The 5,526-nt window shown below is 37.5% G+C and overlaps 1 protein-coding gene across 10 annotated transcripts in view; it reads right to left on the reverse strand.

Annotated features, from left to right (window-relative positions):
* The window catches only part of LOC106879385 (uncharacterized), a 175,326-nt gene that overhangs the window by 26,812 nt on the left and 142,988 nt on the right, over positions 1–5,526 (reverse strand). The window lies entirely within an intron of this gene.

Genomic DNA, 5,526 nt, shown 5'->3' on the forward strand with positions numbered 1-5,526 from the left:
GGACTGGCTCTTGTGCGGGTGACACATGAGGTTTCTCGAGCGAGATGAGCCTGGCCGTTGCCAGTACCGCTTGACTGGCCTTCGTGCGGGTGACACGTAAAAGCACCCACTACACTCTCTGAGTGGTTGGCGTTAGGAAGGGCATCCAGCTGTAGAAACACTGCCAAATTAGATTGGAGCCTGGTGTAGCCATCCGGTTTCACCAGTCGTCAGTCAAATCGTCCAACCCATGCTAGCATAAAAAGCGGATGTTAAACGATGACGACGACGATGACGATTACACATTACATTATACATTACACACAATACTACGGACACACTACTGCTATACTATACACCCAGTGGCGGATCTACAATATTGGAGCCCCCTTTACAACCAGCAACAGTAGAGTAATATCCAATAAGGGTCAAAAAATTTTCATGCCCTTGCAAGGTACTCCAGCTTGAGGCTCTGATAGCCCAAATGGTAGAGTTGTGATGTGGAATCCTTAAAAATAAGTCTGAAAGTGAGCCCTCTTTCCACCAGAAACGAGGTGTGAGTAATTACCAATATCTTTGTCGATGTGGTTGTTCCATGGCAGATCACTACAAATATTTTCCAGGCTATGTCTTATACTTTTAGAGTTATGGGGGCTAAGAATTAGGGAAGTGTTATATAATGCATGATGCATTATATAACATATGAAAATTACAAAATACACTTTTTTTCTGTTTTTTGTAGCAACAGCTTTGTCATATGACAGATTCCTTGCAATGTCATTTTCTAGAGACAACATGCATAAGGAATTTTATCGTTCTTCAGTCATAGTAGGCTGAAATTCATTTTTTACAAAGGAAAGCTCTGAAGAACTCCTTTCTGCTTCAGAGCTCATAATAGGCTTTGTCATGTACAGCTTATGTGCAGTGGTAATATTAGGTGACACTTCAATTAATTGTTGCTCAGAAATAAGCTGAAGAACTTCTGTGCATTGCATTTTAGATGGTGTTTTCTTCTGTGTTCCAAGATTTCCTAAAGTGTAAATAGTCTTTGAACTGATAACACTCATTTACTGATTCTAATTCTGAATTGTTTATCAATTCTGAGAGAAACTTGAACTTTTTTGCAATCTGCTTATATGGGTCCATCCTCTTGCTTAACTGGATTATCAACCAGTCATAGACTTCATTTAGAACTGCTATCCTAAATTTTTTGGCCCATTTCAAAGAAGCCCTATCACTTGTTCCATCTGTAAATTTCTTTGTAACAATGTGTTTGGAAACATCAGAGTAATTTGAGGTGATATATTCACATAAACCTTTTGCTGCTCCTGATTCAATCCTGTCGGTTGAATTTTCTCATAGTTCTTTAACAAATGAAAGCAAAGATGCTAGCGGAAGGTAACCCTCAAATATATCAGAACCAGGGGTTTGGAGTTTCTTACTTGTTTTGTTAAAACACTCCATAACGTCTTCCCAAACTACTGTTAAAACAGCATATTCCAATTTTACCAACTTATGGTATAAATTCTTTGCATCTCGCTTACATTCAGGCTTCCCTTCTGAGTCTTCAAACATACGTTTGAGAGTTTGTAAAATATCATTATATCCATTTTTAATTGTCTGGACTGCTTCATAGTGCACAGACCATCTAGTTACACTTAAGCTCTTTAGTGAAGAGGCTAGATTGCCCTATGTGTTCAAAATGCCGCATCTTCGAGGAGATTCAAGAAAACATACAACTGCTGCAAGATGCCAAAATAGTCAACAATTTCAGGTACAGTAGACACTGCTTTTACCAAACAAGGTTGAGTGAATGGCTTGCACACGGTACATAGTCTTCATACCTGTTAATGTTTTTAAGAAGTGCTTGTAGCCTTTTCTCCAAGCCCTTCATGTTGGAAGCATTATCATACAACTGACCACATATTTCCAAGTGAAAGTTTATGCTCCTCAGAAATTGTTATTTTGTTGAGGAAGGTCATGGATGAATACTTTTCTATTGGCAAAATTGCTAAAAATCTCTCACGGGGTTTTCATTATAATAGTATTGAACCACACATATTGACCAGCTGGTCAACATGTGTCATGTCAGGTATAAAGTCAACAATAATTGAGTAGTATTTGATGTCTAGGTTGTTGATCTGATTCACCACTTCATATTTCATATGTTTTCCTATGATTTCCATCAATTCTTCATACACAGATTTGGATAGGTAAGTAATATTTACTTTTTCATTTTTACATTTCTCTAAGTGTTCATGTAAAAATGGGTCAAACTCTGCAATAAGCACTATGGCCCCCTTGAAATTTCCATTGTGTGGGGAGCCCCACTTTTCCTCATGACCTCTAAATGCTAAACCTCTTTCACTTAAGAACTTTATAACTGCTACAACTGTTTTTAGTACTTCAAAATAGTTCTGCATGTTTTTTCTCAGCTGTTCCTCAAATTGCTGATCCACAGTGGTTTTGTTTGACTTTCATGTTAGCCAGCTCAACATCGCCCTGTTATTTTTCGTAATGTCTGCATGATTTTCTAGAGTTCTGAGTATATTCATCCAATCAGAAAACCCTTCTGTTGTAAGTGATATTTGGCATTTAGAAAAGAGTTTGCTCTTTGAGTAAACTAACCAGGATCTCATAACAGTCTTACCATTTTTCAATCTTTTTTTCAAAGTACCTGTTTGAGAAACTTTGATTTTGCTGTTTGTAAATCTTGTTGGATTTAGTATATACATTATCTGTATATATATAAAAAAAACAAAGAAACTGATGTCTTGCATTAACCAGTTTTGTATTAAATCATTATCAATTGTTATGAGCCAGTTTGCTAGGTCACTGTATTCTCTGAAATCACTAAATTTGCTTCCTGTTTCTGCTCTCTCTTTTCTCAAAGTTCTTGACTAATGTGATCATCATCTGCATCAAAAGTGTCAACAGTAGGTTGATTATTGCTAAACAGAGCACTCGTTCTTTGTACCCTATCATTGGCTTCACTGGTTCTTGTATGGGTTGTTTCAGTTGCAGGCGATGACAAACTTTTACTTGACATTGTAAAATAGTTTGATAGTTTTTGACATTTAGAAATTTCATTAGATTGCTTTTCATTGAGTTGGCGTTTCTGGTTTCTGCTTAAGTACTTTCTGGAAGATATTGCTATTCCTCTTGGAGCCTAGACCTCTGTGAAAAAAAATTAAGGTAATATTTTCATTAACCACAGTGAGTCAGAGATCGATCAAGATAAGGGTCCACAACTTAATATATAATCATAAATGAAGAATTGTTCATTTTGTTCAAGGTGATATTCAAACAATTTTTTAAGTAGAAAAAATGCTTTGTTACTGAACAGATTGTAAGTCCAAAATTAGGAGGCAAACCCTTTCATTGGTCATTAAATAATGGTGTGAAAATAAGAATTCTTATCTCTACTATGCTGATGTAGTAGAAGACATATTTGACAATGGGAGGGACAGGGCCGAAGTTTCCAAAATAATTCAAATAAAGTGAATTATCTGCGAGTCATTTCTACTTTTATTTTTTATGCTATTCCACACTGGCAGAAACATCAGGTGAACAACTCATAGTTAGACACTGTGTGTCTAGACTCAGCGTAGGAGTATGATATGACGTCCACTAAGACTGGTAACAGTAATCTGCATGGCAAAATACAAAAACAAAAAAAAAACATTGACGGAATGAAAAAATTAAGTTGAATCAGAGGGGCCCCTCTGGGATTAGGAGCCCTGAAACTTAAGCTTCATTAGTTTTATGGTAGATTCACCACTGTATACACCATAGAATATATATTACATGTTACAGTAATATGCAACACTACATGTTGCATATTACGCACTACATAATACACTACATGAGACAATATATACTATATCGTAAGGTAGCAAGCTGGCAGAAATGTTAGCACACTGGGCGAAATGCTTAGCGGTATTTCATCTGTCTTTATGTTCTGACTTCAAATTCTGCCAAGGTCAACTTTGCCTTTCATCCTTTCGGGATGGATAAATTAAGTACCAGTTGTGTACTGGGGTCGATCTAATTGACTGGCCCCCTCCCTAAAAATTTAGGGCCTTGTACCTAGAGTAGAAAAGAATGTATACTAATTTCTAGAGCAGTGGTTCTCAGCTAGGATCCATACAGAACTTTTTGGGGTCCACATAACAAAATAGTAAATTAAGGTGTTTTAAGGGCTCCTAAAAAATTTTGCTTTAGCTGTATGTAGTGATATGTATTGCAAGAAACAGCTTGGTTTATTTTTTTATTTTACATAGATTGTAGGATATAGATATAGATATTACATAGATATAGGCGTAGGAGTGGCTGTGTGGTAAGTAGCTTGCTTACCAGCCACATGGTTCCAGGTTCAGTCCCACTGCATGGCACCTTGGGCAAGTGTCTTCTATTATAGCCTCAGGCTGACCAAAGCCTTGTGAGTGGATTTGGTAGACGGAAACTGAAAGAAGCCCGTCGTATATATATGTATATGTATATATATATGTGTGTGTGTATATGTTTGTGTGTCTGTGTTTGTCCCCCCAACATCGCTTGACAACCGATGCTGGTGTGTTTACGTCCCCATAACTTAGTGGTTCGGCAAAAAAGATCGATAGAATAAGTACTAGGCTTACAAAGAATAAGTCCTGAGGTCGATTTGCTCGACTAAAGGCAGTGATCCAGCATGGCCACAGTCAAATGACTGAAACAATTAAAAGAGTTAAAGAGTAAGATCAACCTACACAAGATAATGTGTGATTTTGAAAGAAGTTTCTATAAAACTAATTTTTAAATATTAAATGGCTATGGGGGTCCACCAGAATGAATTAGTAATCAAAGGGGTCCATAGATAAAAAATGGTTGAGAACTCCTGCTCTAGATTGTAAGAAGGAGAAAGAGAAGTAATCCCAATCTTAGATAAGCACTGACAATAGTAGTAGTTAAAACAACACAACTCAACAGTGGTTTAAGTGGGATAGTAAGTTACCCTCTGAGGCACAAGTCCAAGTCCACGCAAGGTTGTTTGTGAAAGGCCATCAGTCACCCATGCATACCAGCCTCCCCTCTCCACACCACTGATGTTATCCAAGGCAAAGACCAATACAGCTTGGCACCAGTGATGTTGCAACTCATTTCTGTAGCTGAGTTAACAGGAGCAATGTGAAATAAAGTGTCTTGCTCAAGAGCACAACACACAGCCCGGTCCAGGAATCGAACTCACAACCTCACGATCGTAAGCTCAACACTCTAACCACTGAGCCATGTGCCTTCACATAGTGAGTAGAGCTTTATAAAACACATTTTCCATTTGTTTGGATGCATTCACATATCTGTTGAGGTTGGCCAGCCCTCAAGGAGTAAACCTTTGATCAAAGATGGTCCAGTAGTTAGACTCCTATCTTCTTTATAGACAAAATGTATTTAGAATTACCTTATCCAATGTGTTATTGTTGTTTAATCTCTGACCACCTATGATTGGGCTGACATGTGGTTAAAAGTCATTCCAGCAGGGACAATCTCTGCTTTTTACTTAGATACAAT

This window comes from Octopus bimaculoides, chromosome 3, assembly GCF_001194135.2.
Source record: "Octopus bimaculoides isolate UCB-OBI-ISO-001 chromosome 3, ASM119413v2, whole genome shotgun sequence".
Taxonomy (NCBI): Eukaryota; Metazoa; Mollusca; class Cephalopoda; order Octopoda; family Octopodidae; genus Octopus; species Octopus bimaculoides.